Source organism: Pongo abelii, chromosome 2, assembly GCF_028885655.2.
Source record: "Pongo abelii isolate AG06213 chromosome 2, NHGRI_mPonAbe1-v2.0_pri, whole genome shotgun sequence".
NCBI classification, from domain to species: Eukaryota; Metazoa; Chordata; class Mammalia; order Primates; family Hominidae; genus Pongo; species Pongo abelii.
The window spans coordinates 21,758,874-21,768,211 of NC_085928.1; the positions used below are offsets into that span (position 1 = coordinate 21,758,874).

The 9,338-nt window shown below is 36.0% G+C and overlaps 1 protein-coding gene across 3 annotated transcripts in view; it reads left to right on the plus strand.

Moving 5' to 3' along the window:
* LSAMP (limbic system associated membrane protein) overlaps positions 1-9,338 on the plus strand; it is a 648,138-nt gene that overhangs the window by 90,656 nt on the left and 548,144 nt on the right. The window lies entirely within an intron of this gene.

Consider the following 9,338-nt stretch of genomic DNA (forward strand, 5'->3'; position numbering starts at 1 on the left):
TTTTCCCTGTTACATTTCTGTTCTCTATTTCAGTTTGCACCCGTGGGGGGACATGCAACAACCATGGATGGCACCTCTTTGTCTGCACTTTTGTGATAACAAGCAGCAATCAGTGATCAGTGCATAGATCCCTGATATTTTGGATGGCAGGGTCATTTTTACCCTCCCTTCAACTCCCCACAAAATGTGTGCATGCTGCTTAGGTAATACGTGTACAACTGCTTGCCAAGACACTGAGGGTTGGGTGAAGGGTAGCTACTACTCTGCTAATTGATGAGATTGGACAAAATTAGTCACCATTTACTCTCCAAGCCTTTCCCGGAAATTTCGAAGCCTTCAGTACACTCTAGAGTTCCAAAATAATTAAGCAGACAGATTCTGCCAGTACAATTGTTATCTGGTAAAGGGACAGATTTCTGGTGCTTCCTTCTCCATTATCTTTCTAGAATCCTCCCATTCTTCTCTTAGCTTTACTAAATTCTTGTTCTTGTTGAATTCTTAATTACATATTTATAGACTCCTTCCTTACAGCTGATGTCTTCTGTGTTATGTTACCTCAAACATCTTTTCCCTTTTATTCCCCAAAACACTATAACTACAAAATTGTTGTGTGCATAGAATTTTTAAAAGCTTAATGATAATAAATAGATACAGACTATAGCACATACTAAAAATAAATAACAGTATGTTTTGTTCGTTTTAATCTGTTTTCACCCTGACATCACCAGTTCAATGTATTAGTTTGCTAGGGTTGCCATAACAAAATACCACAGGCAAACAATAGAATTTTTTTCCCACAGTTCTGGGGTTGCTGGAAGTTTAAAATGAAGGCGGCACCAGGATTGGATTCTTCTGAGGCCTCTCTTGTTGGCTTGCAATTTTTGCCTTCTTGCTGCCTCATCATGTGACCGTTTCTCTGTGAATGCGCCCCACTGGTGGCTCTTCTCATTCTTATAAAGACAGCAGTCATGTTGGATTAGGGGCCCACATTAAAGGCCTCATTTAACTTAATTACTTCATTAAAGAACTTAGCTCCATGTATGGTTATTTATATTCTGAGATGGGGGAGGTTTGGGAGGGGAGGGAGTTGAGATATTAATGTATGGATTTTTTGGGAGAGACGTAATTCCAGTCAATAACATTCTATTTTCCTTAACACCTCTAATTTTAGTAACTTCCTGTTTCTCCGGTGACCCTCCTCTTCCTCCTTTTCTTTAAATCTCTGTGCCCTCCTCTAAACTTATTCATTCTAGAGTGGCCAGAGGGCAAGCCCATATTTCTATATTTTATATCTCTTGGTCTCTCTTCTCCTTGATAGACCTGCCAGCGTGGGAAGAAGAGAAACAGCCAGAAGAGTTACATAAAAATATTTTCTGGAAGGTAAGAGCAATGCTCTCCTTGGAATGAATACTTCTATCATTGTGGCTCAAACTGCAGCCCGTGTTGTAAATAACATTTTTTCCCTTGACTGCTCAATGTGTATCACATTCAGCCTTCTATTAAAACTATTTGCTGCATCTGTCTGCCTCAACCGGTAGGTTGTAAGGTCTTCGTAGGCAGAAGCTCTGTCTTATTTACTGTTGTATTCCTTACAACCCCTAGCTGAAGCCTTCATATCACAGGATCAATCTTCTCTTTTTTTTTCTTGCTTTCCTCTTTATGGAAAAGCTGTGAATTTCTTTCAATAAACATAATACAATTATTTCTTCTATAATTTCTACACATTAGGTCTTAAGCTTTGTTCTTGAATTGTCCTTAAAATCTACCTATGTACTTCAAATAATACAAATTACCTCATACCCATTCTAGAATGTTTGTTAATCTCATTTCTGTTTATCAAAAATAAACTTTCTTTTCCAGTGAAGTGAAATTCTAACTTCTTAGCCATGAATTTTATATTCCATCTTTTAAAATGCTGCTTGTTTTCTAAAAGTTTAAAAAGGGAAGACTTAGAAACAACCCTAGATGAATTTTTTGTTGAGTGACATATGATCTCTATTATAACATATCTTATTACAACATTTGGTTACTAATTATTCTTTTATCTCACACTTATAGCTGGTGTATCCCATCAAACAGACCAGCATGATTGTAGATATTGTTTTTTCCTTTTTTCCTTTGAATTTGGGGGTTAACTGGCCTATTTGACTGAAACAGCTTGTTGAAACCCGTCTTTTTTTTTTTGAAACCAGTCATTTTTAAGAGGAAGCTTATGAAGTAGATTCAGAGCAAGGCTTCTCCAACCAAAGACTCTTCATGTAGCTTTGTGAATATTTTACTACATAAATCTAAAATTATTTTCTTTTCAATTGATCCTTTACTTTTTTAAGAATCTTGACAATCACTGTCAGCAATGGATATTAATAACTTCCCACTCACTCTTTCTGTACTTAAAAAAAAAAACGGTGTATCTTCAGAGATACAGGTGAGCTATATAAATATTAACAAAAGTGGTTTTAGGGGCTTACAGCAGAGTAAACATAACTCCTGCCTCACTTTTGGCAAATGCGTCTTTTGGAGTTACGAGTGCAAGGTTACCTTTAATCTTCAATCACTGTGTATTAGCCTAGTTTTCACCTGTAGAGAGCATTCTCCACCTCCTCTGTGCACGGCTGCAGTGGAACTCTGTGGGCATCCCTCTGAGCCTTTGCTGGTGCTCTGCTCACACTATTAATTACATGAGAAATATTATTACAGCATTTTTAAAAACCTATCAAGCAGCTAATATTTTCCGCCCACCCATATTTACCACAAGCAATTTTGCTTCCACTTACCTGCCTGCCACTCATTTCATGAGTTGAACAGAATGTTCGTTTGTGCTTGGAGACCAGTAGATTTCGAGATGGCACAGAGCCACAGTCATTCCACCTGAAAGGAATGTGTGCGGAAGCAAATACAAGAGAAGCAGTTGTGTCATTACTCCTGTTAGTAAGCAGTGGATTTCTTGTAAAGTTTTTTTTTGTTGTTGTTTGTTTGTTTAAAAAAAGGAAGAAAAACTGGCCAGGCATGGTCGCTCTAGCCTGTAATCCCAGCACTTTGGGAGGCTGAGGCAGGTGGATCACCTGAGGTCAGGAGTTCGAGACCAGCCTGGCCGATATGGTGAAACCCCGTGCCTACTAAAAATACAAAATACTAGCTGGGCGTGGTGGCAGACGACACCTGTAATCCCAGCTCTTCGGGAGCCTGAGGCAGGAGAAGCCTTGAACCCAAGAGGCGGATGTGTTGCAGTGAGCTGAGATTGGACCACTGCACTCCAGCCTGGGCAACAAGAGCTAAGCTCTGTCTCAAAAAAAGACAAAAAAAAAAAAAAAGGAAGAAAATAAATGTAAAGAAGAGAAAGCAACATTCTCTACCTGTTTAGAGGTAGAGAAACACAGGTGGTGAGAGAGGTACATCTGACAAATTATAGAAGAAATAAAAGGGATACACAAACTTGTGATTCAAGTGGGATTTATTTATATTCTACTGCCTTAGTAGTGGATGGCTTCCTGATTTCTCTTTTTACCTTTTACTAAGTATTTAGCATATACATATTTTATGACTTAGTTTAAGCAATAGAACACTGATACTAATTTGAAGATGCTGCTGGCTGTAATTTCTTTCGTGTAATGCCTCATATTCAAGAAACATAGGATCTTATTGATCTCTATTCCTATGACTCTTCTAATGAAACGATCCAATTATCTTAGCATTAATCTGATCAATCATTATTGAATGGGTTGTTAATCTGTTTGGTCAAGTCTAATATGCCAATTAGAAGTTTTTGGGTAAGGCATAGAAATAATACAAGTAATTGTTACAGGTTTTGGAGATGCCAGCTGTCTTACTCCTAAAGTCTGGCAAATCACATAAATCCACCCTTCCCTACCACCCATATTTTGTGAAGGGCTAGGCAATGCGGTGGCTCAGGAAGATAATGTGGGATGGGAGGGAATGTGTGTCATTGATAAGGAAGACTAAGAAAATATTATAAAATGTCCACATCAATAGGCCTTGGCTTTTGTACATAGCATCATTCCTTAATCCTGACCACTTTTATTGTAGTAAAGCAGAGAGGATGACGACCCTTAAGAGCACAGAGCTTAACAATCATTTGTGACTTCCCAGCCCCTAGTACAAACCAGCTACTAAATAAATGAATAAAAATGCATTACTTCTGAGGCACTTCCTCCATACCTTCTTGGGGACCACATGCCAGGACTTCTTTAATCTTTAGATGCTTTCCTCCATGTTCACTGATACCTTTTATTCATTTATGTAAATACATCTATGGGGAGGACCCTGAGTGATAGTTCTTTGTGCAGCTGAGAATGGATGGCCATTAAAAGTAATCAGTGTCAAAAGACTATACCTATGCTTGGAAAAAATACACTGATTCTCATTGCCTATCAATCTTGGCCATCGTTTTCATGAAAAGTTGATTAGTCTTAAAAAAGAGGTGCTTTTTGACAGAAGTCACATGTTGATTCATATATTGGCTTTAGGCAATCCAGTCTCTCTTTGCTCAGTTTGGTAGGGAAACAAAAAGTTACTTCCTATGTTTGTTGGCCACATGTATGTTTTCTTTTGAGAAGTGTCTGTTTATGTTATTTGCCCACTTTTGAATGAGATTTTTTTTTTCTTGTAAGTTTGTTTAAGTTCCTTATAGACTCTGGATATTAGACTTTTGTGAGATGGATAGATTGCAAAAATTTTCTCTCCTTCTGTAGGTTATTTGTTCATTCTGATGATAGTTTCTTTTGCTGTGCAGAAGCTCTTTAGTTTAATTAGATCCCATTTGTCAATTTTTGCTTTTGTTGCCATTGCTTTTGCCGTCTTCATCATGAAACGTTTGCCTGTGCCTATGTCCTGACTGGTATTGCCTAGATTTTCTTATAGGTTTTTTGTAGTTTTGAGTTTCACATTTTAGTCTTTAATCCTTCTTGAGTTATTTTTGAATATGGTGTAAGGAAGGGGCCCAGTTTCAATTTTCTGCATATGGCTAGAAAATGGTGCAGTTCTCTCAGCACCGTTTATTAAGTACAGACTCCTTTCTCCATTGCTTATTTTTGACAGGTTTGTCAAAGATCTGTGTAGCAAACCACCATGACACGTGTTCACCACCATGGTACATGCTTACCTATGTAACAAATCTGTACATCCTGCACATGTACCCCTGAACTTAAAAATAAAAGAAAATAAAAATAAAAAGTTTACTCCAGTTAAACTGCAGCTTGTTGTACAGGGTAATATGAGTCAAGTTTCCTAAAAAGCTACTTAATGCATAGGCTATGTAACATTTACACATTGGAACCAGCTACACTTCTGACATCCAGTCGGTTTTACCAAGATGACTATGGTTGGTCTGGATATGATTCCATAGTGCTTTGCTGGAGAGAGGCCAAGCCTATGCATTTTTTATCATCACCATTTGAAAAGTTTCAGCATCTTGATCTTATTTGAACACTTTTTGAGTTGGTATCACATACAAAACTTATATTTTTTCACTACCTGCTAACTCAAGGGAAAATATTTCCTTATTGATTGATGGACTTATTAATTAATTAAAAATATATTATATACATAGTACAAATGTATTTTATCTTAGAAAAGACTCAACCAAAAAGTAGTATGTATCATAAACTCTGTTCTCAATAAGTTTAATGTATAATTTTAAACATAATATTTTATAGTAACCACATTTAGAAAGGTCAAATCAAGAAAACTTTTCTTTCATAGAAACTAGGTTTAGTGTAGTTTAGTATGACAAAAATAACCCATAGATTTTATACGTGGTAAAGATATCAAGGGCAAATACGCCCACATTTAAATGCAATCCAAAGTTTATAACTGGAAATAACTATTTATTTATTTATACTCTATATTATTCCAAAAACACTTTTTGATGGAGAATAATTACCAAATACATGTTTGTTCTATTAACAATTTTTAGCTATTTGTACATATTACCGTTTTTAAAATGTTATTAAAACCAGTAGTATCTTTCATTAAGATATGATATTCGAATGACTCACATTTTTGTACTTTATGGTACAAATGATTCAGTCAGCATTTCTGTGTAGAAACAAGTATGCATAGAGAGATAGAATGTCTTTCATCTAGTAAATTAGTCATATTAAAGTGAAAAAAGCATTTTGATCGGTGGATTTTATTATTAAACTCTAGTAATGAGTATATTTAACAGGCTTTCATTGTTTTAAAAAATTGCTATCAGATGTAACTTTGCATAACAAAGCTTTTCTTCCGTCCAAGTGTGGGGAGGGGTTTATGCTTCTAGGTCATTCCTTTTTGTATGCATTTGCATCTGAGGTCACTAACCTCAGATGCAGTATTCCCAAGGCATCTAGACTACTGTCATCCAGCAACTCCCCTATATCCATATATCCTCAAACTATATTACTATATACTGTATATTACTATATTACTCACTACTGAAGTCCAGCAAACACCTCCATTGAGGAAAAAATGAAGAATAAATTCCTGTGTTGCCTTTCTAAGAGGGCTCTAGTGTTTTTGGCCTGCTAGAATTCTTTTCCCTCCTTCCAGTAAAAGCTATTAGCTTTTTCTTTGGGGAACAGACACTCCTATGTTCTACTTGGTGACATTCTGCCTGTCAACCATGAAGCATTCTCTATCTAGATTAAGGCGATTAGACTAAACAGTACTTTCCCAGCAGTTTGAATACAAAGCACTCTCATGCAAGGATAGAAAGTAATTGGAACTCATGTATCATAAGGAGGAAACCCAAAGAGATTCTTCATGAGTTTCTGCCTCCAAGTTTCCTAAAGTTTCCAGGTGTTTTACTTTCCTAAGACCTAGGTGTTCAACCTCTTTTTTTTTTTTTTTTTTTTTTTAATTCTGTGTTTTACTTTGTTTGTGAAAACAAGTCAGTTTTATGGTTTTCCTTATGTAAGCCCCAGGAAAGATTTTCTGTTGCTTTCAGTGAAGAGTGAACTGCTGTAAATTCTTTTTAGACTCTTCCTTTTAGGGTTTATTTATTATTTACTTATATTAGCTTTGGAACAAGCTAATTGGGCTTAATGGTTGTAAACCTTACCTAAAACCTATGCAGCAAATATATAAAATGTGTCTCAAAATAAACTTTTCAATTTGCATGTTAGATCATCTCTTTGAGGAGTGTACTCTGTATTTGAACTTTTTTTATTGTCTTAAAATGTACTGGGTAGATAATATTTTGCAATCCTCTATACCTAGTATTCTGGGAATAATTTAGTTACCATGTGCGAGGTTTTAAATTATATTATTTAATTAGTGTTTAAACCTATAGGTGTCATCTGTACATGCTTTGGAATAACCTCAGCAAGATTCTCCATTGCCTTTTTTAAACTTGAGGAGACTTTGAGAGTCTTCAACAATTTCACAAAAGATTCCTATTTCTCAAAGAAAATTCTGGTCATTTACTTTTCAGGGAAAATGTTAGAAATAATTGCTTTTTAATAAAACAGTGTTTTCATTTAATTACATACATATTGATTAAATGAGTGAATTCTGGTTTTCACTCATTATAAAATTATAGTTTTTTCACATTGACTCTAGAAAGTAATATTGGGGTAGTCATACCTGGTAATCTTGTTTGGCAATTTAATGATCTTGCTATAAGGTAAAATAAGGACCTAAGTGTTGATTGGGTCTATCATTATAAGAAACTGACTTCCTGGCCGGGCGTGATGGCTCACACCTGTAATCCCAGCACTTTGGGAGGCCGAGGCGGGTGAATCACGAGGTCAGGAGATCGAGACCATCCTGGCTAACACGGTGAAACCCTGTCTCTACTAAAAATACAAAAAATTAGCCAGGTGTGGTGGCGGGCGCCTGTAGTCCCAGCTACTCGGGAGGCTGAGCCAGGAGAATGGCGTGAACCCGGGAGGCAGAGCTTGCAGTGAGCCGAGATCACGCCACTGCACTCCAGCCTGGGCGACAGAGTGAGACTCCGTCTCAAAAAAAAAAAAAAAAAAAAAAAAAGAAACTGACTTCCTATAGAAAAATAATTTTAAGTGAGATTTCTTTTTAATTAAAAAATGATTATGGATACCAAGTAGGTGTATATATTAATGGGGTATATTAGATATTTTTTACAGACATACGATGTTACTAATCACAACAGAGAAGAATGTGTTTTCTATCACCTTAAGCATTCATCATTTCTTTGTGTTACAAACATTCCAATTGTACTCTCTCAGTTATTCTAAAATGTACAACAGATTACTGCTAACTAGTTACCCTGTTGTGCTATCAAATACTAGGTCTTATTCATTATATATAAGTATATTTTGTACCTATTAACCATCCCCATTTCCCACCGCCCACTCCCACCACCTCTATTCTTCCAAACCTCTGGTAACCATCATTCTATTCTCTATCTCCATGAGTTCAATTGTTTTAAATTTTAATTTCCACAAATGAATGAGAACATGTGAAGTTTTTCTTTCTGTGCCTGGCTTACTTCACTTAACATAATGCCTTTCAGTTCCATCCACGTTGTTACAAAGACAGGATTTCTTTTTTTATGGCTGCATAGTCTCCATTGTATATAATATGTACATTTTCTTTATCTACTTGTCCGTTGATGGACACTTAGGTTGCTTGCAAATCTTGACTATTGTGAATAGTGCTGTAATAAACATTGAAATGCAGTTATCTCTTCTATGAAACACTGATTTCCTTTGTTTTGGGTATATAGCTAGCAGTGGGATTGCTTGATCATATTGGTAATTCTATTTTTAGTTTTTTGAGGAACCTCCAAACTATTCTCCATAGTGGCTGTACTAATTTACATTCTCACCAACAGTCTGTCATGGCTCCCTTTCTCCATATCCTTGCCAGAATTTGCTATTGCCTGTGTTTTGGATAAAAGCCATTTTAACTGGAATGAAATGATATCTCATTGTAGTTTTGATTTGCATTTTTCCTTATGATTAATGATGTTGAACACCTTTTGATATACTTGTCTGCCATTTGTATGTTTTCTTTTGAGAAATGTCCATTCAGATCTTTTGCCCATTATTATTAGATTTTTTCCTGTAGAGTTATTTGAGCTCCTTGTATATTCTGGTTATAATCCCTTATCAGATGGATAGTTTGCAAATATTTTCTTCCATTCTGTGGGTTGTCTCTTCATTTTGTGGATAGTTTCCTTTGCTATGCAGAAGCCTTTGCACTTGATGTGATCCATTTGCCTATTTTTGCTTTAGTTGCCTGTGCTTTTGGAGTATTACTCAAGAAATTTTTGCCCAAACCAATGTTGTGGAGAGTTTATCCAATGTTTTCTTTAGTAATTTCATAGTTTCAGGTCTCACAGTTACATCTTTAACCCATCT